Source organism: Protopterus annectens, chromosome 6.part0 (assembly GCF_019279795.1).
Source record: "Protopterus annectens isolate FY-2018-M chromosome 6.part0, PAN1.0, whole genome shotgun sequence".
NCBI lineage: Eukaryota > Metazoa > Chordata > Ceratodontiformes > Protopteridae > Protopterus > Protopterus annectens.
In genome coordinates, this window is record NC_056737.1 from 1,666,379,615 (window position 1) to 1,666,407,259 (window position 27,645).

General features: G+C 41.5%; 1 protein-coding gene across 2 annotated transcripts in view; it reads right to left on the bottom strand.

Annotated features, from left to right (window-relative positions):
• The window catches only part of INTS7 (integrator complex subunit 7), a 1,158,789-nt gene that overhangs the window by 480,775 nt on the left and 650,369 nt on the right, over positions 1-27,645 (bottom strand). The window lies entirely within an intron of this gene.

The following is a 27,645-nucleotide window of genomic DNA, read 5'->3' on the forward strand; positions in this document are numbered from 1 at the left end:
TTCAAAGACAGCATTCACTACTATTTGTACAGGAGGAATAGCCAATGGCCAGGGAGGGCATACTTAGCAATTCTCTGTAATGGGTCTGAGCTGGACAGAACTGTTTGCTTTCCCAACTGAAAGCTTCCTTCATTCTATGAAAAATATCCCCAAAAGAAAGATCTGAGGGGGAGAGCAGAAGAGAGGTGTCGGAGTCTGAATCTGGATAAGTCTGTGGTGGCAGGTGCCCACAGTAGGACAACTACTCCTCCTCATCTTTTAAGCTTGAGGAATCTGACTCTTCTGAAAAGGTGACCTCCCTGCTTCTTTTGGATGGGAAAGCTTCATTTGCACAGATGTGAGAGGGCTCCCTGGATTTCATGAAAGCCATGAATTCCTGTGCTCTTTTTGGGATGACTTGAGATTCAATCTGAGATGAAGTAGCTGAAGGTGGGAGACGAAAAAAAGTGGTTCACTTCAATTTAGGTGTCCATTTAGAAGGGATTACCTGAGGTTGCGGTCATCTGACTGTGACTTTTGTTATAGTTTTGGTAGCTGAGGTAGATAAGGTGTCTCCCTCAAGACTAAACGCAAACATCTGAAGATGAGGCCTACTAAGCGACCTCAGACCTAACCAAAGTCTGTGTCATAGTAGCAGTAATATGTAAGCTGGAAACCATGGTGGCCTTCTGAGGGGTCATGTCAGGCTGGACAAGGAGGCCACAAAGGCATCACACCTGGGTCATTAATCAACTTACTGAATAGAGCAGGACCTTTTTCATAAACATCAAAGTCCTTGGTCTTTTTGTCTTACTGCTGCTCGGGCATGACACTAGCAGAAAATGATGTTTGTGGAGACCTAGCAGTAACAGTAGGATGCAAAGCAACCGGAGAAATCAACTATGAGAACTGCATCTGAGCAGCTCATACCTCGGCCTTATGTTTGAAGGTTTTCACATGGAATTTTGCACAGTCAGGACAATTAGAGACATTGTGCTGAGGCCACAAGCAAAATGGACAAAACAAGTGAAAATCTTCATGCAGGATTTGCTTCCCATACTTCAAGCAACTTTTGACCTTTTTTAAAAATTAAATTAATAAAGGAAAATCCCCAACATGGTACTTATCTGACTGGAAGCAGGTGACACTATGGAAAAATTAACATTCAATGTACTGTGAGAGTTTTTAAACATGTGAAATGCATCAGACAAGTCAAAGTAATGGTTAAGGTCTTCGTCCCCCATGTACAACGTACAAAGTTTGAGCATGACTTCCAGTCAATACCTGTTTGGAGTCTGCATGTTTTCCCTATGTCTTTGTGGGGTTCCTCCCACTTTCAAAAAAACATGCTGAGTGTAACCAACTCAAAGAATGGAGCTGTTGGTAGCAGCACAGACTTTACATGGTGCCCTAATAGGTGGAAGAGTTGTACAGCTTAGACACTTGGGGTGCATAGTATCCTCAAGATAGTACAACATGGATGAACTGCACACACTGGGGTAGGGCTGGCCACTCAAGGTGTAAAAGATGGCTCCAGATGATTCTGCTGTGTTGACTAATGTCGCCAAATATGGGCATGGGCATTTGCCCTGGCCTACTCTGACATATGCCAGGGTCCCATGCTAACAGTGGGAGGGGTGTATGTCCCCCCCTATTGACCAGTGTGTGCCCAGCCCTGGATCAATAACACACTGACTGGCCGGTGTCCAGCTGCCCAGCAGGGGTGGGACAGTTCTGTTGAGTAAAAGCTGCACGTAAAACCAATCAACCTGCCAAACATGAAATAGCTGCTACACTCTCAGTGTAGGTTCACTGACAGGATGGAGCTTAAAAGTCGATGACATGACGGCAAGGAGGAAGCTGGATATCCTATGTATCCATGAGACAAGATGGAAAGGCAATGCAGCAAAGCCACTTGGATTGGAATCCTGAGTCTACTACTGAGGAAGAGGACAGGCGGGAAATGTAGTGCGGGAGAGGCTTCAGAAGGCAGTGAAGGATGCCATCAGAATTAGTGATGGACTCGTAGCAATTAGACTCCAACCTAATGAAAAGGCAGTATTGATAAGCTCAGCCTAGGCCCCACAGTAGGGTTGTGATAGTGAGGAAATGAGTGCATTCATACAGCAATTGTAGGACCTATTAGACAAAGCATAACAACGTGAATTGGTTTTAATAATGGGTGACCTGGATGCAAGTGGTGTTGATAACGGGTGACATGGGGACATACTAGAATATGAGGGCTGCTGAGATCCATACGGGAGAGGCAAAAGGAATAAAGAAGGAGAAGCCATTCTAGAATTTTGTCTGTCAATTGACTTGACAGTAGTCAACACACCTCAGAAAGAGAATCACAAGATGACATACAAGAATTAGTGACAGACTCATGGCCATTAACTCCAATCTAATGTAGTCATAATCTCAGTCTACGTCCCACAGCAGGGTTTGGATACTAAGGAAAAAGAGTGCATTCATATAGCAATTGCAAGACCTGTTAGATAAAGCATGACAAAGTGAATTGATGTTGATAATGCGTGACCTGAATGTAAGTATGGTGATATACAGAACAGGATAGGAGGATTACCTAGATCCACATGGGTGGAGAAATAGGAGTAATGAAAGAGAGGTCATTCTAGACTTCTGTCTGGCAAACGGCTTGATAGTAGCCAACACATGGATCAGAAAGACAGACAGTCACAAGAACACATACAAGAATGGCCAGCATGCAACTCAGGTAGACTTCCTCCTAAAAAGGAAAAGGCCCTGGGGTAGAATCAGCGATTGTAAAGTCATCCCCAGTGAAACAGTCAGTCCATAGTATAAACCACTGGTTTCCACAATCAAATGCAAGCAGTGGTCAGAGAAAGCTGAAGACCTGAAGTTGACTGGAGAGAAAGCACAACAGTTCAAGGAATTATTCAGGGCTCTAGCACCTCAAGAAGAGGAGGAAACAGGTGGAATTGAAGAAGAATGGAAGCACCTCAAAACAGCATGTGTGAGGACTACAGAACAGATAATATGGCAAGCCAAGTATGGAAATAAGGTACATAATGAAAGCTGGTGGTGGAATGCAGAAACCAGGAAATCATTAAAAAGAAAAAAAAAGTAGTGCAGGAAAAAGAGGGAGATAGAAAAGACAGACCACAGCAGGATGGAACACTGGTTGGATAACAAACAGGATAAGAAAGGAGTTGCAATAGCAAAGAACAAGTCAGAAGCACTTTATCAGCTTCTGGAATGTGACTCAGTAGATGGCACAAAGAAACTATATCAGGTTGCAAGGCAAACACGGAAAAATAAAGGAGATCGTCAAACACCCTTCATAAGAGATACCAGCAGCAACATGCCCACCAATCCACAGGACATCAAAGGCAGATGGAAGGAGTACTTCTCAATGAAGACAACCTTGCAGAAGCTGTACTGCCCTGGACACAGCCTACAATGAAAAAATACTAGGAAACGTAAGAACAGCACTATGGAAAACAGCAGGCTCAGATGAGGTCATGACAGATATAATCAAGAAGTTGGGTAAATTAGGGAAGAAATGGGGTCCCAAGAAAGCTGATTTGGGCAATCCTAGACAGACAGACCCTGAAAAGCAAATGATAGAAATGATAATGAATGAAATGAAAACAAAGGGATGAAATGGAAATAAATAATAACAGAATAATGTTGTATGGCAAAATCAAATGTGGGAAAATATTGACATATTGAGATAGAAAAAGACTTAGGACAGACAGGAGGAAATGAGGGTGCCCAGCAAAAAGATGGATGGAAAGTGTGAAAGGAGACCTGAAACAGTGATGCATGATTGTCGAAGTAGGTAGGAGCATGGTACTGAATCAAGACATATGCCAAAAGTTGGCATGGTGATGAGTGTTTTTACCTTATTTCATATTCATCAGTTTTAATGAGGTTTAACAGCCTAAACTGGTCCCCATAGGACCCAGAGTCCCAGTCCCCCAAATTCACTGCTAAAATCATCTTTTCTCATCTGACTCTATCCCTCTTCCCTTCCCACAAACGCCTTTTTCTTCGTTGTCTCTGGAATGCCTGACCCGCATACAGTATTAGGTGTACCAGAAACATCTTACCCATGTCCATATTTAAAATTCTTCCATGACAAAGTATTTAATAATCTTTTTTGCAGGTTCCTCCAATATTTCTTTTGTTGCTTATTTTACTCTGTCCCTCAAACAGATTCCCAAAAATGTCCTTCTTTGTGCCCCCACAGATATGGATATTACTGTACTAGGTTATGTACGGGGATATAACTTACAGTTACTGCTTTTAAGTTAAACTGATCTTATAACCTGAAATTAATTCGTACTTGCCAATTCTTCATGATATCCCACAGCATATCTTTCAAAAACCAACTAGTATGTCATCCTCTCCAGGCGATTTCCAGGTTTATAGTTTTGGGATTTAGAATCCAATGTCTTCCACATCTATAGAGACTTTTAACTTCATCTTCTTTTCAAGTGTAGACAAATCTACCTCATGCATAAACTTTATCATTCGCTCCTATCAACTCCACCCACTTTTCTTGTATTTTTTAATACAATTCCCTGAACATTTCTACTATTCATTCTAGATTTTTCATCAGTTTTCTTGTTTTAGTGTCCCTTAGTTTCATTAGAGCTCTCTCTACCTTTTTGTTGCCTTAATTTCTGTGACTTCAGTATAGCCTCATAATAAAATTAATGTATAATGGCAATCTTTCTGAATTCATGTATACTATCCAAATGGTTGCTTACGTCTATGCTAATATTTACATCCTCTCCCCTAGGCAAACTACCCTTTTACCATGTAATAATTTCACTCTTTTCAATTTTTTGTACACCTTCTATTATCTTCCCAAATGTCCCTCACTTTTACATTTAGTAATTCTTAAAATTCTGTTTTAAATCTCCCCAGATCTCTACTATATTCTCAACATTTGTTGTAACCTTACTCCACCTATTTTTAACACTAGTCTTTTTAGAAAGTGATGGAGGAAATGATAGTGTCTGTCTTTTTTCTCTTTACCCTCCTGCCTTGTCAGACTGACTAGAACAGCTACATGATCTGATCAGGTAAGTGGGTGTGTTCCAATCTCTAAGCATATATGTATGCTCTCATGTTATATAAACTACAACCTGGTCCAGTTCTCACATTTTAGTGAATTAGAAGTAAATTATTTTATTTTCCTCTAACAGTGTTACTGCATTCTTCTACAGTAAATATTTTCATGTATAACTTCAGAGATCTCCCCTCTTTGGTTATGCAGTCTCTTCTTGGTCTACCGGTATGTTTTTTTCCACATACTATATTCCAAAATCCCAACATGCACAGCGATCCTTGGAAGTTTGTAATTTCAATAAGAATTATCCTTAATTTCACTAAGTCAGATGGATATGTCTTTGGTGTTGTGTATATACTGTCAAATGTAACTCTCTTTCCCACCCAATAACCCATTACCAAAATACAATCTCCCTTGACTATCCCTCTTATCTTCCTCTAGCATTATAGGAGTGCCTTTTGATATTAATATGCTTACCCACACCCCCTTTTTTCCTAGCTCTTTGATAACTTATTGCATAGCCCTTTCTGTAGCACATTCTAGTACGCTTACTATATACAAGCAAATGCATATGCGTCTCCTGTGGCATTACCAGGTGTGGCTTATTCTTTTCTATATAGGTCAAATAACTGTCTTGAAATATGATTTGCATGGCCATTTATAGTTTATGTTAATATTTTATGTAATGCCATCTTTAATCATATAATTTAACCTAACAGTACCTTTATAATATTTCACAGTAGCATTTACAGTACTAATTTTCTAAAGTCTACATAACCCTGACTGACAGGATTTCCAATTGCTTTTCAGCACTATGATGTTCAGGTTATGCTTCTGGACTACAATATTCACACATTCATAATGAATAGCCCCAATCCACTTTCAAACACTAACACAATACAAAACATATCTACAGATTAAGTGATATGCATGCCACCAAATTCTTCCTTCCAAGGTATGAGACACTGCTCAGTTAGTCATTTATTTACACACAAATTAAACTCATTACTCTTATTCATTTGTCTTTGTTATTCTTTCTGCACCTCCCTTCCATGCAGAACTCTAAACACCTTTTTCTTTCAAATAAAGCCTGTTATTTTCCCCTTCCAACCTAGCCCCCTATTCTCACCATTTACTAATTTTATAAGAATCTTTATTTAGAATAATGTCTTCTCTTTGCATGAAAGTAACTTTCTAGTTTGAAATCACTGCTTTAATTTTCCCATCTTTTATGTCATTACCTTAAAGGGCTCGACATTAGTCTAAACAAATTGGAAAAGCAACCCAAGCTGTAATTTACATGCCTCCATGATGTCAGTGAGGATTCCCCCAAAGAAGTTGCTGACCCTTCGCAGTGGTACTGCCTCCTGTATGACAACACTCAAGTCTTACAGAGTATACTATGGATTGGCTGCTTTTAGAAAGACTGCACTTGACCTTCCAAGGTAGCAGACATTGTTTTTACTTTAATTGTTACTGTTTAACCTATTTACAGTTTAATACCTATTTCTGTGAACTTGCCATAGCTGTTGATATTTTTTAACCTTTAAAGCGCTGAAAGGTAATACAACAGCCATCAGACAAGACAGTAGACAGAAAAGCAATAATACACTTTTCAGTTTCCTTCCAGCATTTTAGCTCCTCAATTTATATACAGACTGCAGCATTCTAGTACTACATATTACTTGTAAAATTAAACATTTTAAGACTATGCTCCTTTCCCTTACTGTTCCCATTTCCTGATCAGCTGCCAATTTTAAACTTCTTGTAAACTTTACTGTATCTTCTTGAGCTGTTTCTTAATTACAGGAACCTTTTTGAGTCTGAGGTACAGGACTGCTACCCTTCAAATAAAAATAACCTTTTTATAGGCAATGGATTTATATGTTCCAATTCTCCTTTTTCATAGATTCATAGATAAATACTAGCCTAGCCATTTAAGCTAAGGCAATTTCCCTTTCAATGTGAGACTCAGACTGAGTGCCTTGCATCCATGAGGTAAACACCTTAACCATTATGCCAAAAACCATTTACTAACACTCATGAAAACGGTTGTTTTATACACATCACCCTCATTTACTAAGAAAACGTTTTACTATGCTCTGCTATCTCTATTTTTGCACCACAGTACAGCGGTCGAGTGACGTTATTAAATACATGCAAGTAGGTGCGTGCATGAATGGCTTTGAAGGTTGGGCGTCGGGCTGGCAACTCAGCACCGTAAAAATCCACTGCCAATCATTAGCGGACCGGAGTTTCGTGTGGCGACCCCTAAGTGGGAAAAGCCAAAAGAGTTAAATGACTGATACCTAGACTAATTTTCAGTTTCTTGGTGAACACTTAAGCATTACTTTGCCTTTCCTCCAGTCTCTTGTGTACTGTACCCCTCTGCTAGTAGAAGTATATTCTTCCATTTCATCAGACCCTTGATGAGTTGTCATCTCATGCTGAAATCTTTTAATTTCTTCCAGAGCTTGAACAGCTTCCACAAAGGTTTTGGTGCCACATAGTAAAAAGGTTCTGAATATAGCTGAGACAATAATTTGAAGCATAGACAAGTTTTTATATTTTTTCTGGATGAAATAAATGTATTTCTTTGCATTTTTGTGCCATTTGAATAGTTTCCATAAAAATGTGTGTGGCCCCTATTTTAATGATTTTCTTCCCTTTTGGACACATTTCAGAAAGACGTTCTTTTGGATGGAATATTTTTAGTTGCGCTTACAGCTGCATGGACTTAGTGTGTTATTGTTATTTATTTATTTGGAGGAATCCTCATCCACTTACTTATTTGTTTCTTTCTCTAGGGTGGTAGAAAATCTTACATTTTCTCATCTGGCTCAGGCCTCAAGATCCACTATTTTCACCCTCACTTCTTCCTGTCACATTTCATACAAAAGTTATTCCTTCTTTTAATTCTGGTTCAGCTATTTGGATAGCATTTACTTCATCTAAGTGCTTACTGACAGTGTCTTACATTCCTTGAATTCTTTTATGGTTAGACAGTATGTATTAAAGTCCCATTTATTAAATACTTCTGCATACATTTTATCTATGTTTTTTTCTTCCAAACAACTTGATATCTTTTCTATGATCAATTCAACCTGTAGCCTCTTCTCCTGTTCTACAACTCACAAGCCATTTACTTACAAAAGTTTCTTCTCTCTCTACTTTTCAACACTTGTTATTGCAGGTTTGATCTTGTGGGTATAGCCAGATAAACACATTTTTACTATTCATAATAGGAATATGGTTCCCATGTGACAGGGATAATTTTTTGCAGCATACTAAAAGTCCTCTGTTTCAAGGTATTCTTATAATTTTTTTAGGATAAGGTCCATGTATAATCCCACTTGTACTTTAACACAGTCTTGTAGCTTTTAGGGAAAGTTAACAAAATCTCAAATATATATACAAGTCTGACAGAACACGTAAAATAAATATATTTTGCTGTAATATATAAAATGACAGAAAATATTTTTTGTTCTCACTTCATAAAAACCCATCAGTGCTACGATTAAGAGGAGTTTATAATCCTAAAAAGAAATGCAAAAATATGCGTAATTGTTGTCAAATTATTGGCAAAAACAGCATCCAACTGGCTATACTAGAATATTTGTAGCAGCAAGCAATAAACAGTATGCAGTATTACACAACATTTCTCAAATTAATATATCCTGACCCCCTGCTACAAAATGCCCTTAAGTTGGTGTAACAATTGTAAACACACAAACACAACTTTGTCATATAATGTAGTTTACTGCATAGAAAACAAAACTAACATGGTAAAATGCAAAATGTGAGTGCAGCAGTAAACTGCTATGGACATATAGATGATGTATCCAACTATAAAAGGCCATACCTCAGGCCTCCCTTTCAGATAACACTATAAAACTTTCAGGCATTAACAGTAGGATGCTCAGTTAAAAAAATCCTTAAATCGAATAGAAAACCTTTAAAACTGCATAAATACACATTTAGTTAAAGATATCCATGTCAAAAATGAAAAATAAAATCTCCACATAATATGAAAATAAAGTATTTAATAGTAATAATTGAAATTTAACTATAAAAACCTGCTACAACAATGTTAAATCGGTAAAAAAATGTCATATATATGAAAAAAAGTGAAAATATACATTATTTCCCTGTCGGAAGTTTGAAATAAAGCGGATAAACAACAAAAACAGGTGTGATTAAATTGCAACTCTACCTGCCTGGGACAGTCCCTACTGTTCAGCTGACACCACTGTACTTCAGTTTCCCTGTACAAGTCATAAAACATTTTAGAAAAGCCCCATAACTGCTTAATAGCAATATTAAGCATACAAACAGCACATTAGTAAGTGAGAATTCCCAGAGGAACTAACAGCAGTAGAAAATAGCAAGTACATTAAAATAACAACTTCACACACACACACACACACACACACACACACACACACACACACACACACACACACACACACACTTTTAACACAAAAAAAAAACTTCATAATAAAGAGGAAGGGAAGTTCCCAAAGGGATCTTATTGTAGACTGCAAGCTGTAATCCTCCAATGCAGGTAGCTGAGGAGATTCAACTGTGATCCCTGTAGTTGGCACAAAGACCAGGGTTAGGATTCCCCTGATGGGAGGGGCTTAGCTGATCTCCTGTCATGAGCTGCTGGAAAGCTGCCAATGTGGGTTTGTGCAGGCACAGAACCCACATGCCCCCAAAGCAGTGTGAATGATGAACATCTGATTATTTAAGCCCGATACATAAAATCTTCAGAAATTTCTGAAATCTTTGCCAACAGGAATGTGACCTTAAGCATCTTTTAAGTTCAACTTTACCATGAAACTGAGTTAAAGAATGACAGTAGCACTGATTGCAGGGGCACTACTTTGAACTTTGGAACCTTGACAAAAAGATTTGAGAAAGGAGAGGTCCAGGATTGGTTTCAAAGCTCCCTCTTTCTTTGCCATCAGAAAACTGCCTGAATAAAAACTTTTGCCCATTTGAAGTGACTTGTATGATCCCCCCCGAGACATCCGATACAAAACAGGAAGGAACAGGGAAAATTGATTTTGAGCAGAAATCCTCTGAAAAGGGTATTTCTATCCCTGTTAGATGATTTTCACAGCCCATTTGTCTGAAATAATCTAATGTCACTGGGGAAGGTGCACACCTAGACTGAGGGATAGATTGCTGGGGGGGGGGGTCCTGTACAGGCAAGCAGTCATTTGCTTTTTAAAATCATATTTGTTAGTACCTTGCTGCTTGCACTGTTTTGTTTTGTTTTTTTCAAATGGCGCTGAGTTGGAGATAAAGCTTTATTAAACTTAGAAAAGGAAGGGTGGAAAGCCGGGTCACATCTTGAAACAATTTTCCCATTTCATCACAACTTTTACATACCTCAGCAGCAAAAAGGCCAAAAAGAACATCCTCATCAATGGAAGAATTTAAAATATTAGTTTTAACATCTTCTGGTAAATTTCGAGGATGTACCAGAATCATCAGAACAGTTTGGACACTGTACAGTTATATGAGGCATAGATACATTTAATGCATTCAGTGAATTCTTTACCTCAGAAGAGGGAGGTTAAGCATTAATTTTCTCATGTTCTCAAAAGAAGACAATCTTTTTAAAGATGTAAACCTGGCAGCTCAAAATTCTGAAAGTTAAAGTTGCAGAAGATTCATTTGTTTTTATTCCAAATCGATCAAAAGCTTTATCATCTTTGAAGGAATTGGGTTTGCATTAACAATCGGTTTAGCAGCAGAAATTTCAAATAAGGAAATAACTGGAGGACCTGCCTTAGAATTAGAAAAAGATATTTATGATTCTGAGGTACTTTGTATAACTTATCTGACTTTAGAAGCAGCAAGTTGTCAAGCAGTTCTATGATAGAATCTTCAGAAACTCAAAATTTATTCGGTCGTGACTATATGATAGTTTCCAAGAACTCTAACATAAAAAAACCCCCACATATACACACACACACACACACACACACACACACACACAGATACAAAATCTACCCTTTTTTTACATTTTTGCAGTGGAGAAAACTCCTTGCACCCCCCCCCACACCCCCTGCAAATCACATATACCAACTCTAAGATCGCACTACACTGAGGAAAAGGGTAAATTTCCCAATCTGCACTGTACCGTAATCTTCATTCAAAAGCTTTCGGTTTTCAAAAACTCGATCATATGGTCTTGACCATGTGAATTTCGAGTTTCTGAAAACTTGATCAACTGATAGGGACCCTGTCAATCATACTGTTAGCTGTAAAGAAAACATCCTCTAAAGCTGATAAACAAGGAGGAACAACTTCAAGCTGTAGATTATCCAAAAGCAACAAATCATAATGCTTTTGCTGGGAAATAGGGATTTCATTATGCTCCCACTTAAATACCAATTTAATTTTGGCTAAGGTCTCAGAAAATGATAGCTCTTCTGATGGGAAATCTGAAGCAACACTTTCCTCAAAATCATAATCTTCAGCTTGAGGAGAAATCATTAAAGAAAACACATTCCTACTTCATTCAATGCTCTTTTTAATGAGAATCAGTGAAAGAAAAAGTGGGAACCTTTTTTGCTTTACTATTTGAAGTGAGAAAACAGAATTCAAAGCATTGAAAGCAAAAATGAATTCCTTGGGAAATCCCAGGAAGTCTACCCTGCCCAAACAACAGAAGTAACATTTTTAAGTTTTGCTTTCTTATCCTGGGAGACTCCCTGGACAAAGACTGAATCATGGCAAAGGCATTATTCTAGGAATCAGGCAACTTAGCCCAACTATGTGGTAGACCTCCCGCTTCCTCTCCTGAAACATACATAAAAAGAAGTTATGTACTTACCATAACATTCCATCTGAGTAGTTGTACTTAATTTGTCTTCAACCTGTGGGGGTCTATGGATTTGAATCGGATCCGACACAGCCACATCACTAGCATCTCATCCAAGCTCCAAGCTCCTCCCCTTACCCATAATGCCTCCTGTCTCCTTCCTCCCTTCAGATTGAATTTGCTGCTCAACAAAACATAAGCCCAAACCAACAAGACCTTACCACTACTGGCACCCTCAAAATTCCTGAGCCAAGCATAACAAGGGATGCCTCTGGAATGTTGCTCTCCCATACACAAGGCCAGGACAATAGTGACAAGGTCAGGGGAAGGGGGGGGGTGGTTGAAAACAAATGAAGTACAACTACTCAGATGGAACATTATGGTGAGTACATAACTTCTTTATCTGAAGTAGTTGACTTCATTTGGTCTTCAACCTGTGGGACAGACTCCCCAGCTGCTAACACCTGGGTGGCCCTCATGGAAGGATATTCTGGAGCACCGCAGAGCCAAAGGATGCCCTACTCCTGGATACAATGTCTAATTTATAATGTGAGATGAATGTATGAGATGAGAACCATGTAGCTGCAAAACAAATATCATCCAGTGACAGCCTGGACTAAAAATCCACTGAAGTGGCCATAAACCTAGTGGAATGCGCTTTAACCTGACCCAGAGAGGAAATTCCTTTGTCAGAATACACTCTAATAATACACTGGGAAATCCAACAACCAAGAGTCACTTTAGAAATCGGCTTCCCTAAGAAGGGCCTTGAATAAGAGACAAACAACACAACTGATCAGATTTACGAAAGGGTTTCGTTCTATGTAAGTAAAATCTCAATTGTCTGTGTATGTCCAACAAATATAATTTGTATTTGCCCTTGTTGTGGAAATTAGAAAAAAAGGCAGGAAGATTAATAGTTTGATTAATGTTAGCTTCCGACGCCACTTTGGGGAGAAAGGAAGGGTTAGTGCACAGGGAGACACTATCCTTGGGAAAAATCATGTAAGGAACTTTGATGGACAATGCCTGAAGTTGCGACACCCTCCTAGCAGACGTAACAGCTACCAAAAAAGCAGTCTTCCAAAATGGATACCGCAAATCTACCGGAGCTGCTGGCTCAAAGGGAGGGGAGAGACTAGAGCCTGAAGTAGAAAAGTAAGGTCCCAAGGGGGCATAGGATCCTTCACCGGAGCTCTTAAAAGAAAGGTACCTTTAAGGAAGGTCTTGCAAAATCTAGAAGAGGCTAAGGAAGACATGTTCTCCCCCACATGAAAATTAGAAATGGTAGCCAGTTGTACTTCAACGGTAGAGGAACTAGCACCATGTCGAAAGATTCCCGCCAAAAATTCTAATACTGCTGAGACAGGAGCCGTAAAAGGATCCAAGTCTCGCTGAGAGGTCCATATGGAGAAACGTCTCCACTTGCTACAATACATTTGTCTGGTGGAAGACTTGTGAGCTGCCACCAAAACGGCCTTAACCGGAGAGGATAAACCGGGAGTCCTAATAATCAATGGAACTGGAGCAGCCAAGCGGTGAGTTTCAGACCGTCCAGGTCTGGATGAGGAATCCTCGAGGGATGTGAAATGAGATCCGGAACTAGATCCATGATCCATGGTGGAACTACTAGATGAGACCAAAGGGAGGGGAGCCAGACTTGATGAGGCCGGAATAGGGCAATGAGGATTAATGTATTCCCCAGCCCGCGAGCTTTCTGCAGAAACTTCGGAATGAGAAGTAATGGAAGAAAGGCAAAAGAAGACCGGGAGTCCAAGCATGTACCAAAGTGCCTCTGGAGACCTCCCCCCAAGGGGGGCTCAGAGCGAAGAACTCGCTGTATTTCACACTGGAAGGAGGAAGATCTTTTCCACTACTGAAGTACTCCAAGACCACTCATAAGGCATCAGGATATTCCTGCTGAGCTTGTCTGCTAGAATGCTGGACCATCCCGGAATGTGCATTTGCTACCAGAAAGCGGCCGGTGGAAATCGCCCATTCCCACACTCTCATGGCTTCTCAACAAAGGGGGTAAGATCTGGTTCCTCATTGTTTGTTGATATACCAGACTACTGACACGTTGTCCATCTGGATTGCAATGGCCCCTAGAGGAAGGTGGGCATGGACAGCTTGAAATGCTAGAAGCACCGCCCACATCTCCAGGACATTGATTCCCAAGCAATGCCCCACCCCACCCCACCCTAGCTGGGAGGCGTCTGTTGTCACCATGGTTTTGGAAGGGCCAGAATAAAGGGGTGTCCCCTGACAAGATCAGAGGAAAGAATCCACCACTGAAGCGAGTCCCTGCAAACCCAAAAGATACGGGCTATATGGGATAGAGGAAGCTCTAGTAGAGACCATTGGACTGCTAGCATCCACTCATGTGTAGCTGAGCAAGGAGTAGAAGAGTGATTGTTGCCATCATGGACCCCAGTGCCTGGAAAACTGTCTCTGCTGTAGGAAAATGAACTTGGAGGATGTCGGAAACATGAACCCTCAGGTCGCGTACCCTTTCTGGGGTGAGGTAAACTTTCATTTGTATAGTATCCAGCCGAGCACCAATGAATTCCAGAACCTGAACAGGCATCAGTGTAGATTTGCTGATATTGATGGTGATGTCCAAGCTGTTTGCTAATAATAGGAAATAGTCCTGGCTTAGCAGAGTAGATGCTTGGTGGGGGCAGCAAAGAGCCAATCATCCAGGTAAGGGAAGACCTGAATTCCCTGAAGTCTCAGGTGAGCCACTACAACTGCCATCACTTTGGTGAACACACTGGGGGCTGTGGTGAGACCAAATGGGAAGGCTCTGAACTGATAATGACTGGCTCCCAGCCGGAAGTGGAGAAACTTGTGGGAGCATCTGTCCATCTTGATATGACAGTATGCATCCTGGAGGTCGATCGAGCACATCCAATCTTTCTCCTGCAGTTAGAGTAGAATAGACTGAAGAGTGATCATCCAGAATTTCTCCTTGACTACTGACAGGTTCAAGGTGGATAGATCCAGGATGGGTCTTAGGTCCCCCAGTTTTCTTTGGCACTAAAAAAAACCTGGAATAAATGCCCTATCTGGACTGGTCTAGGGGGACGGGTTGGATGAATCGTTTTCTGAGCAGCTTCTCGATTTCTTGAGCTGCTGCCTCTCTTTGTGTGGGGGGAACATCTGGGAGGCGTTTTGGTGGGAGAGGTGGTTCGGTGAACGGGATGAAATAATCTCTGGATATAACTTGCAATACCCAACGGTCTGATGTTATGGATTCCCATGCAGCTGGGTGTAGCGAAAGGCGACCCCCGACTGACTCCAGAGACAAGCAGTTGGGCAGCCCATCAGGGCTGCTGTGCGGGTCTGTCCGAGAAAGGCTCTAGAGACCCAGAATTTCTCAAACCCCCCTCTGCCTCTTGGACGGCATCTGTTATAACCCCCTCTACTTCTGGGGAAAGGTGAGTCCTGAGTGTCCCAGGAGAACTGACACTTTTTTGAAACCACATCTTCCTTGTCCCTCATTGATTCCTAGAGAAGGATCTTTGAGGGGCAGAGCAGCAGATTCTGATGTCAGACAGTGTCTTCCCATCCTTTTCACTCTGGACCAATGTGTCACGAACTGTTTTCCCAAACAGGGAAGAACCATCATAAGGGGCATTTGCAAATGATGCCTTGAAGGGTTCCGTGAATTGAAACAGCCGGAGCCAGGTGTGACACCATGGCAACACCGGATCCGGCAGACCTGGTGGCCCCCTCTGTAGCATGGGAGAGAAGATGCATGGATGTGTTTGCTACCACTTTGAAAGTAGCCATCCATGCGGAGAACATCTTCTTGTCCTCCTCTGACACAGAGTCTAGGGGTGACTCAGCGACCTCCTTGACTAGGTCTTGCTGCAGTCGAATGATGTGTGCCATGTAGTTCAGTTCCCTTATGGTAAAGGTTGCTGAAGCATACACCCGCTTTCCAAGATGGTCCATGGTCCTCGACTCTCGGTCAAGAGGGACCATAGAGCTCTCCTGCGCAAGCTCTTTTTTTGTGGCGGCAGCCACCACCACAGCATCCACAGGGGACCCTTGCTCCAACTAGTCCTGTCTGGTGGGGGGCTGAGAACTTTATCTGGGTGCTAAGGATGGGCTCCATGGTGTCCAGTTCCTTCCACGCCCAAGGCGTAAAGAGGTCCAAAACGGATCCGCAAGAGGGGGCACCCAAGAAGTAGATGGGCCTGTGCTGAATGCCTCTAAGAGCACTGACACATCCGAGGTCAGTTTTTGGGTGGACCCCCCCCCCTGCAAAGGGGTTCTATGATGTCTCCAAAGGAGACCACCACCCCCTCTGGCAAAGGAGTTCCAAGATGTCTCCAAAGGAGACATCCTCAGGGGGTGATCGAGGGGAACCTTTCCCTTCCTCCAAGTCAGTGTCTTCAGTGAGGGACTCTGGGGAGGAGTCCAAGTGCCTCCTTTTGCACATCCGTTTGTGGGGAACTTCCTCAGTGAGACTCTCTGGGGGGAACTTGTAAACCTCTTGTCGCTGCCGTGGGGGGCTTGCTGAGGCAAAACCTGCACAGGCTGTCCATGAGATGGCAGGAAGGTTGGGGCCGTACCCAAAACAGAGGGAGTCAGGGCAGAGTCTGGAAATGAGATGGTCAGGGGCCTCGACAAACTCGAGAGAATCCTCTCCACAATGTCAAAAGCTGAAGGGGAGTGGGCACATCCTGATAAACTACCAAAGGGGCCGTTCCCCTTGGATCTGATGGGGGAGCCAAAGCCAAAGCTACAGGCGCCGAGATGCCAAGGGGAGACTGCGTCAGACAAACTCGGAGTGCAGTCTCCCCCTTGGCATCTTGGTGCCAGAGGCCAGTCGGATCTGACACACTCAAGGCAGTGGCCGGCATCAAGGTACCATCGGCGTCAACCCCCCCCCAACCCCGAGAGTCCTCAGATCCAAAGACTAAAAAACCGAAGGTCGGATCGGAGAAGGAGATATAGGGGTGAAAAAGGGCTGCAAGCTCCCTGCTCCGGAGAGGGCCGGTAAGACGCCCATCTGCATTTGGGTGCAGATGAACTTCTGCATCATCCTGTCCATCTCCGCCTCACTCCGACTACGGGTCGAATGGGAGGAAGCTACTGACACCAGCTGGGAGAGCCGATGAGGAGACATCCTTAGAGGGGACTGGACACCACCTGCTCAGGGGAAAAAATGGGAGAGTGGAGCCGGGCAGTACTGGGCCTGGTGGGGGTTTTAGACTTGGATGGAGGTCCCACCAGAGCCGAAAGGTCTGGAGACCATTTGCATGCTTTCTCCTTTCTTTGATGCCTGTCTCCTTCCCCAGATCTCATGGCGGGAGTTTGAGTCTCAGAGGTCTCAGAGGTCTGAGAAGGAGAGGAGGTGGGAGCGGCGGAAGAAGAGGCCAAAGCCAGAATTGCAGAGACAGCCATCCTCGATGAGGGAAGCAAGCCATTTAATACAAGCTTAGCCCTCCTCTCCTTAAGGACCCATGGGTTGAAGCCCGCACAAATGGAGCAGTAGGTAAGCAAATGGGCCATGCCCATGCAAACTACACACACAGTGTGGCCATCAGCTGGAGAGAGCTGATGGCCACACTCTGTGCACTTCCTAAACACAGGCTTAGGAGTGTCAGCCATCCTAATGCCTGAAAGGAAAAAAAAAAAGAAATACACAGGCACACAAACACACTCACTCACAAGAAAAGGGAGTGGGAAGGCCTAGGGGAACTACAACTAATATATATTCTTTATAAAATGATAAAACAGGACCAGAGAGTACTATCTGATGCCAAAAAAACAACTGTAGCAAGAATCAAGATAAGAATAATTGGCATCAAATATCCAGGCTTCAGGTAATAAAAACACTTTATTGTAAGAAAAAAGTAAGTGCTTTCACGAACATATAGATCGTTTCATCAGACTTAATGCAACATCATACCACAATTTAAAGCACTCCGTATCCAATCAGTAGCTCTACATAATTAAACACATATACCTAGTAAAAAGCGTATATGTATAATATAAAAATCATTAGAAATTTATTTGTAAATAAAAACATAATAAAAACATAGTGACATTTCAGTGTTTCAAAGAATGTCCCTTAAGAAAAGGTTTCAAGGAGGTGGCCCCATTGAGACCTGGTAGTTTAGCTGCTTGTAGCATCAAAATCCATCTTTGTTCAACAGCCTCAGTAATACTCCTAACATCGTATTAGTATGAATGATCTATATAGCCATGAATTTAAAATTATGGTCAGTACCAAAGCGTAGCACATGCGGTGCTAGTGCATTATTTTCCTTACAATTCCTTATGTCCCTGTAGTGTTCTAGTATTCTGTCTTTAAAAGGACAATTAGTCTTTCCAATGTAAAAATCGTGGCATGTAGTACATAAACAAAAATAGATTAGTGGTTCTACAGTCTGCATAAAATCTAGATTCTATTTTAAAGCCATTGGCGTGGTGTCTATAGACAGCCTCATTATAAATATAGTTACATGCTGAACAAGTTCTACATATATATGTACCTTGTTTATTAGGTAGTCTACGCTCTGTATACATGTGCCAATGTTGGCACAGATGACTCTTCAATGATTTGTTATTCTTAAAGGTAAAATGGGGAACCACATCTGTGATATCTTTCAATTCTTCTATAGTATTCAAAATATTCCAGTTCTTCTTAACTATGTTGCAAAAGGGATCAATATTGCTAAAAAACGACAAAGGGAACCTTACCTGTGGAATCATTGACAACCACCCTCTCGTTGAAATAAGGTTTACATGTTTTTTTTTTCTCTTTCAGCCCATGCTGATGGATATTTGATGCCATTATTCTTATCTTGATTCTTGCTACAGTTGTTTTTGGCATCAAATAGTACTCTTTGGTCCTATTTTGCCGTTTTATACAGTTTGCTGTTTATTCAGGCCTGGGGCATGGCTGAAGGTAACCAAATTGAACTTCCTCACAATCCTGAGGCTGAGAGACAAGGAATGCTTGGACTGCATAGTCAGCGTTTACAGAGCATTATGTCCTTCAGTGTGAATCCATTGCTTAGCATGGAACTTGAAAGTGGTGAGAGACAAAGGTGAGATGCATACCAACTTTCTACATATATACAGAGACTTGCAAAACAAACTTTACAAGTTTAAGAGGTTACAATGGCAGCGCTTCCATCTGGAAGCCTGCCTTAATTTAAAGTTGTGCTAAGGGGCTTGATCATTACTGAGGCTGTTGAACAAAGATGGATTTTGATGCTACAAGCATATAAACCACCAGGTCTCAATGGGGTCACCTCCTTGAAACCTTTTCTTAAGGGACATTCTTTGAAACACTGAAATTTCACTATGTTTTTATCATATTTTTATTTACTCATAAGTTTCTAATGATTTTTATATTATACATATGTGTTTTTACTAGGTATATGTGTTTAATTATGTAGAGCTACTAATTGGATATTGAGTGCTTTAAATTGTGGAGTGATGTTGCATTTAGTTAGTCTGATGAAGTGATCTGTATGTTCATGAAAGCGCTTACTTTTTTCTTACAATAAAGTGTTTTTTTACCTGAAGCCTAGATATTTGATGTCATTATTCTTATCTCGATTCTTACTATATATTCTTTTTTTTTTTGCTAACCGACATGTCAACATGGGTAGGAGAGGTGTGAAAAGAGAAAAGTAGAGAAAGAACACTTAACCCCGAAAAAATTTCAATTACTCACCCAGAAAACGGTCGGAGCTCTAGACCATGAAGCTTAGCTGTATAGTGGCAAACGAAATCTGACGGGAGGAAGGAGACAGGGGGCATTATGGGTAAGAGGAGGAGTTTGGAGCTCGGATCAGATGCTAGTGATGCGGCCGTTTCGGATCCGGTTCAGATCCATAGACCCCACAGGTTGAAGACCAAATGAAGTCAACTACTTCAGATCATGAGTGCTTCTCCCTTGCAAGATAAGGGTAAACCTACAAGCACAACGGACATGTCTTAACTCTCAGTCTTTAGCGGCATCCCAAGAACTATACACCAAAGGGACCTGGAGATATCAATGTGCAATCTGACGGACTATGTACAGCCACAGTAGAGTTGGCCATTCGTGGCTGAGGAAGTGAAGAAGCCCACCTGACACTCAAACACCCCTTAGCAATTTTATTCTTTTCTGTGGAAGAGGGGGGAGGAAGAATCGAGGAGAACAACAGCTCCATGATCCAAATGGGAAAGTCTAAAAGACAGATAGACAAGCATGTCAGAGTTAGTAAACCCTCTACAGATTTTATACAGTTCTGTCATACAAGCACATATGGAGAAAAACACCCCTATAATTCATGACAGTCCATAAAAAACAATTTGTAGCCTAAAATATATACACACACACATTTTATGTGTATATATATATATATATATATATATACACACACACACACACACACACATATATATATATATATATATAAAATCTTTTTTTTTTGTTAACAAAAAGGCAGTTTTTCCCTCAGAAAATGAAGCATTGGAAGTTTGCCCCCCCCAGAAGGGTTCTTAATCTATCATATTTTAAAGAACACTAGTTGATCATTAGTTCAACAAAGACCACAAAGGAAGTGCACCTTGGTGGAAAGAAAACTCAGATGCTTTTGGCACCCAAACTGCACTCGAGGTTAAGGTATATGGAAGGTGCCCTGAAGCTTTGAAAGCTGGCTGCTGGTTATATCCTAAACAGGAAATAACCCCCTAAAGCTGCAGATACTGTAACAGTTAATCTAAGTTTGAACATCTACATAACAGTGATACTACTCAGACATCTAACATCTATATATTAGTGACACTACTCAGGCATCTATTATGGTCAGTTTCTTACACAACTGTATTACATTTTTATATGGAATACTTTTGCAGTAATCTTCTTTGGGAAAATTATTAATGCTTGCCTACTTTCCTGGGATGTTGGTTATTTACTGGATGCAGAAGACTCTGAAAAATGACAATTAAGCCTGTCCTGTCTTGGGAAAAGAGATACAGCAAATAACGTACAAAAAAGATGAAGACAGAGAGACAGGTAGCTGCCTCCAGGTGGCCTCTGGAACCCATGCCTCTAAGGGAAGGTTGTGGTAAGCAACTAGAATCCTGTTACAATGGGACCAGGCTCTTCCTGAGACTTTCAATGGACACAGTAGCAATAGGTAATGCAATGAACCAGCCATTTAAAAATCATCTGTTTGGTGAATGGTAATCCATCCTTACTAGAACCTAAGGAAACAAAAAGCTTCTTGGTTTTCCTTAATTTCTTGCTTCTATTCAGGTACCATCTCGGCTGCATGTGAACATTCTGGGGGATTAGGGAATAATATCGGCACCTGAAACACCTGATTTAAAGCTAACTATGTAATAAGCTTTGACATAAAGGAATCATTGGTACATAAGCTGACTCTGTCTTTATGGATTATCAAGAAGGGTTCCCTGTACACAAGGGCTTGGATTTCAGAAATCTCTTTGGCTAACCTGAAAGCCACCAAAAGTGCAGTTTTTATGTCAGATATTTCCAATCCTACAGTCAATGGGTTCAAAAGGACTATGAGACGGGTTTTCCAACATCGAGTTTAAGTCCCACTTTGGAGACAGAGTTCTTCTAAGGAGCCTTAGGTGAACACTTCCTTTCAGAAACTAATTTACTGTAGCAATAAAGCTAATGGGTATCCCACTGACAAACAAGTAGAGATGCCAGACAAATGCTCCTTCACTGTGGACTACACTAATTTGATTGCAAACAGCTCTAAGAGGTACTTAAGCATCAAGGGCAGTCCTACCATACTGGGGAACAGACTCCTGCTTTAGCATTAGAGAAAGAACTTCATCCATTTTGCAACGTGACTTCCTGGTAGTAGGACATTTAGATTCCCTTATGATTTTTAGCACATCCTCAAAGAACAGCTGCCCAAAAGGTAGTAGTGTTAGGACACCCAAGCTGTAAATTTGAGCATCTGCAGGTTTTAGTGTAATACTGATTCTGTCAAAGGGGGCTACTAATTGCATTTTTGGCTGTTTCATCCTTTGAGTTTTTTTTTTTCAAATCACCCCCTTGGGAGAAAGGGAAATGGAGGATAGGCACAGAGAACCAAACCGAAACAGAGGTATACACTGCCCAAGCTTCTTTGGAAGGTGCCCCTGAGCAAAGCTTCCTCAGCAGTTTGTTGCCTGGAGAAGAAAAAAAAAAGGTCTACTTCAGGCGACCCACACGTGGGTAAGGTCTAGAAAGATGTCTAACATCCACTTATGAGAGTCTACAGTTAACCTCTTTAGCTGATACGTCAGAGCATTCTGCTGATATGAGATATGTGAAGCCCTTGGGGTCATGCTGGACTCTAGGGTTACCATCCATCCTTGAGCAGGCAACAAGCAAAGAGGACATAACTGGGTCCCCATTTGCTTGTTGACAAACCACATCACAGTCAAGTTCTGTTATCGGATGAAGGGCTCCTGGTTTACAGACTGGCTTAAAATCCCTGACAGCCTGGACAGCTACCGTTATTTCTTTGAAATTGACATGCCTGCTGAGTTGGTTATTGCCCCCTGGACTCTGAAAATAGCCAAATGTGCCCCCTGTATGATCCTGTGGTATCTGTGGTCAAGTGTCAGGTCTTGGGTCTCTATGAAAGGAAGCTCTTCATTGATCTGCACCTGGCAGCTCTATCATGCAATTTCTTTATGTATGTATTGGAGCAAGGGGGACGCTTGTCTCTGCTGACTATGTGCCTTGTTGTCAAATACTATGCACATACCATTCTAACTTCATGGGCAGTCTTGCCAGTAGATCCATGAAAATAAAGGATGCCATGCATCTCAAAGTACTCATGAATTCCTTTACTCTGATGCATTCTTATGTGGCCATCGCTAGGAAGAGGAAGTTAGCTTTGTCTTGGGGAAGGAAAAATCCTCTGCTGATTAGAGTCTAGCTGAATAATGAAAACACATTTAACCATGACATGTTTAAACTAGCTTTGCAATGACTCTAGCAGCAAACAAGGTCCATGAAACTTCAGAGTGTAACCTAATGTCTGTAGATCCTTCTGATTCTAAGCCTAAATCAGGCAAGTCATGCAGGTAAGGATATAGACAAATGTTCTTAGTTCTGCAATGGAGCATCACTGGAACAATACTTCGTGAAGACCTAGGATGCAGAAGTTACTCCCAAAAGGCATGGACATAAACTGCTAGTGTGATTCCCACTCCTGAATTTGAGAAAGTGTCTTTGTTCCTTGTGTAAAGGTATGTGTAGGTAGACATTCTTCATTCCAAGGTCACCATCAGAGCCTGTGGAAAGATGAGAAGCAGAGGGGGGCATATAAGGTGAGTAATGTGAACTTTGATACCATTATGAAAGAGGCCTCCCCTCTTTTATTATCACTAGAAAACACCTTGAATAAAAACCCATGGCTTTTCTCTCTAGTTGCTCTGTACTACTGCTTGCTGAAGAAGTCCCTCCAGCAGACACAGTACAAGAAGGTTTGCAACTCTGCACCAATAACATACCTTGAAAAGCTCATACAGACAGAACTGCAGTCTGTATTACTGGACTTTGATTCCTGGAAAATAACATGCAGCATCCACCCATCCTTTGTAATTGTAATGTTATGAGGTAGTGCTATCTGTGCCAGGGAGAGTAGGGCAGTACATGCGTACACATGTCCGCATAGCTAACTGGAGTTTTGTAAAGAATTTTATGTTATTTGAGTATTGCACTGATTTGTACAGTTGTTAAAAAAAATATATATATATATATATGTATATATGTATATATACATATATTTGTAAAGTTACTTGTGTTAAAAACGCATCAACAGTAAGTCGTGCTGGGCAGAAAGAATGTATGCATGTATATCAGGCTGTATTGTTGTAACTGATCAAATGTGTATGTTTATCAGACAACCCTGGAAGGGTGAAAAGTGAAATTGTGTTATAGCTTCCAGATGCAAAGCTCTGTGTGTATTGTACCAGAGTCAGGTGACCAGAGATAATGTCATCCTCTAACCAGCATATGGTTTCTTTGGAACTTGACAGGAAAGATTTCTGACAGGATATATATCTCACATCCACAAAAACAAATACAGACATCATCTGGCTTTTGCTGTGGTAAGACACTCAGCACACATCAGCTTGCCTGCTTTAATAAGTAATCAGGAACAGTAATTCTTTAGTCAGGGACATTTAGTGACAATAGTTCAGTATTGTTTTCTGCATCTGTGAGAAACCATCCATCTGCATTATTTTTATATCTCTGTGGTTGAAACTCTGTTTACTGTATTCAATATTCTCCTGTTTTCTGTTTTATTATTTATCATTAAATATTTTAATACACTTCATTGCGGCTGGTCCTTTAGACAATACTTTTAACATCTTGAGAGTACTTATGTTTATTCTGGTGACACTGTGGCCACTCCTGAAAGCCTTGCTGCTTTGTTCACACTGTACCATTTGTATTAGTATTAATTTTACACAGTATAATTGGGTACTCTTTGTAACTGCCTTAGGGTAGCTGACTGGTGGCAATATGATTACCTCAGAGTCTGGGCAGAAAGGGGCACAGCTAGTAAAGCTTTTCCCAGGTGTGTATGTGTGTGTTTGTGAAACTCAAATATCTAAGTGTGTGTATCAGCTACTAGGAACAGGGACACAGAGCTCCAAAGTGGTCAGTGTGAAGTTTTATGTCGGCCTGTAGAGAGAGAGTCCAGCCCCAGGTCTGGAGCATCCTCTCTCTGTGATCTTAAAGGTAATTCTGCTTAGTGCAGGGAGCTGCATCTGAAAATACTGTGTGAATCTAACTCTGCTCTTAATGACCATCACTCACCAGAGTGAGTGCTCTTAGTGACCATCACTCACCAGAATGAGTGTTGAGGATGGAGTCTCCTTGACTGCTGGCCTGGAGTAGGAACCCGTCACAGTAATTTCTTTCTATTTTTCACAGAAAAAGGCCAGATGTCCCCAAATTCTGGTAGGAGACCTTTGGACACAAGAAATGTAAGCGTTTGGGGTAAGGGAGAAGTGAAACAGCTACAACTGCTTCATGTCTGGGTCTCATCCTGAGGGTCTCCAGACCTTCCTTTTTGACTGCCTTGCCACTTACGTTTCGAAAAAATCCTTCTCCCTTTCATCTATTACTTTTTTTTCTGTTATCAAAGGAATGTTTAGAGTTTTGCTGGGTGATTTCTATTACACTTTAGAACAGGTGGATGAAAATGTTCCATTATTTCCATGGTTATTCTTCCAGTTTCCTAAAAGTCTCCAGGGGGGAGTAGGGGTTCAAAGATGAATTACTTGTCAATTGGGTAATTAAGGAGTTGTGCTTAACATTCTCAGCCAGACATGTCTCCTAATCACAGACCTCATAAAAGCAGTCCTGGATGCTGCAGCTATACCACAGATTCATAGACTGTTACTAGGCTAATGACCCAGGGGCCTTTCTAAGCCTAGAAAAGTTTTCACAAAAGAATACTGATGTCCTGTATCCAAGCAGGACATTGCGAGACAGGCATTTATAAGCTACCTCTGTCCAAAAAGGGCATGCGTGCCAGGCCCAGTGTAAATTTTCTACTCCCCATATACTCATCTAGGTTGTGCTTAAACTGGGTAATAGACAAACTCAACTTCACATAGATGGAAAGCCTGTTCTACAGGAAGGCCAGTCTCTTGGATACATATTTATCTCTCCAGTATGCTCTGTTTAAGTCACAGACAAAATTCAGGTCCATAAACCTTGTATTACTGGTACTCCTTGACCTACGAATATATAGGAGATTCATGAGTGTGGGATTTGTGGATGCCCTGTAAGCCAGGTATAGATCACCCCCATCAATCTATAGGAGACTGAATAGAGGGAAAGGGCTTTGAGATGTTCTGCATAAGGCAGGTTTGTTGCACTTTATAAGTCATTTCTGAGGTCATTTTAGTTGCTGCATATGCCTGGTCAGGTACATAACACAAGGAGCACAGTATTCTATGATTGGTCTGATGAAGGTGCAGTACAGAGGGATAATGACTTATGTGGATCTAGATGCCATGCTCTTATTATAAGTTGCACAGCATAAAAGGATTTCCTCACCACTGTGCCCATGTGGAGGCTGAAGGTAAGGCTGTCTACATGTTCCCAGATTCATGACCACTAATAGGGGTGTCTTATTAAAATGGTAATTAGCTGGGATGTTTGACTTACAATTATGCATGTCTTAGCTTTGAGTTTAAGACAATGGCTTTGGTATCATTTATTAGTCAGAGATAGGCCTTCTTTAAGAATGCTAGCATCTGCAGGGGAGTCAATGAGAACCCACAGCTTGCAATCATATGCAAACTTGGTCAGCCATAAACCTTCAGCATTTGCTTCCATTTCAGAGAAATAGATGCCAAAAAGGAGTGGGCCCAGTACAGAGCTCTGGGGGGCTCTGCTAGTGAATGGCCACTTGGTGGAGGTGGTCTCACCTATTCTGACCTTCTGGGTGCTATCAGTGAGACAGTTTGCTATCCAGTGGGTGACCATCACAGAGATATTTAACTGTACTTCTGCCTACCTACACAATGATCTGGGCAAGTCAGTTTCACCTTCAATTCCAATTGGAGGAGCTCCTTTAACATTCCTCAACCTGCTGGAGAACGTCTCTGTGGCAAGTGACCATACAGAAATGACAAACTGGAGCTCTAAAGGTCAAAGTTTGTTGATGTAAATCTTCACCAAATGGTCTAAGACTTTACTCTCCTGGTCATTAGGAAGGGTGTTCTGGCTAGGAACCGTATTCAACTCCCACACAGCATCCATGGACACTACAGCAAGATGTGCCACAGGATTTTGAACAGAAACTTAAAAGGATCCTAGACCCTACAAAAACAGATTTCCTAGGGGCAGGGAACTGGGTATCCATCTCTGCTGTATAAAACGTAGGCACAAATGTAGCAATAACTGGAGATACTGCAAGTGACTTCGAGATCTTCAAGCTCAAAATGTGAATATATCTTTTTTGGGGCCTTTGAGAACTCCTTAGATTCCTACTTGGAATCATTTTTCATCAAGATAAGAATCTTTCCAAATGATAGGGTCATCTAGAAGAGTACCACAGTGGCTTCATCATTCCAATCATATACTAAGAGGGATAACATCTGGGATTTATATGTTGGCTGATCCTTCCCCTTTGGCTCAAAGTCGTCCAACCTTCTCATAAGAGAATGCTGCATCTTCTTCTGAAGAGAGGTAACCCCCTAACCTGGGATTTAACAGGTTCTGGGCCCACTTCAGATAGGCATGAAGGGAAGCCTGGTTACATGGTTGAGCAGAGGAAGCGTCTTGTATTTATCTTTCAAATATAGACAAGATTTGTAAAATGATGAGTGCCCTATCATCAGATGCCTAAATTTCCAGAATGGTGAAGGAACCACCTCTGAGCCAGGATACATGGCTGAGAGTCCAGCACCATGGCAGGAGGAGGTCCAGAAATACCCTTATACGAGGATCTTCCCCATTCCCAAAATTACACTGAACCAGATATTGAGCAAACTGGATGTGTCCTTGAAATGGCATCTAGACTGATTGTGTGGACAGGCATTTTAACCCAGGAGGACATGCTCAGAGCCAATAGCAAGGCAGCCTCCAAAGGGACAATGTCAGAGCACTCATCAACAAAAGGCATGGAGGTGATCTGCACAAGCACCTCCACTGAGCCAGTCCTCTCAGGCCTATAGAGACCAGGGATCATCCCTGATACCTCACTTCCCTTCTGTCAATGGGCATACTTCTCGGCACTTTTTTAAA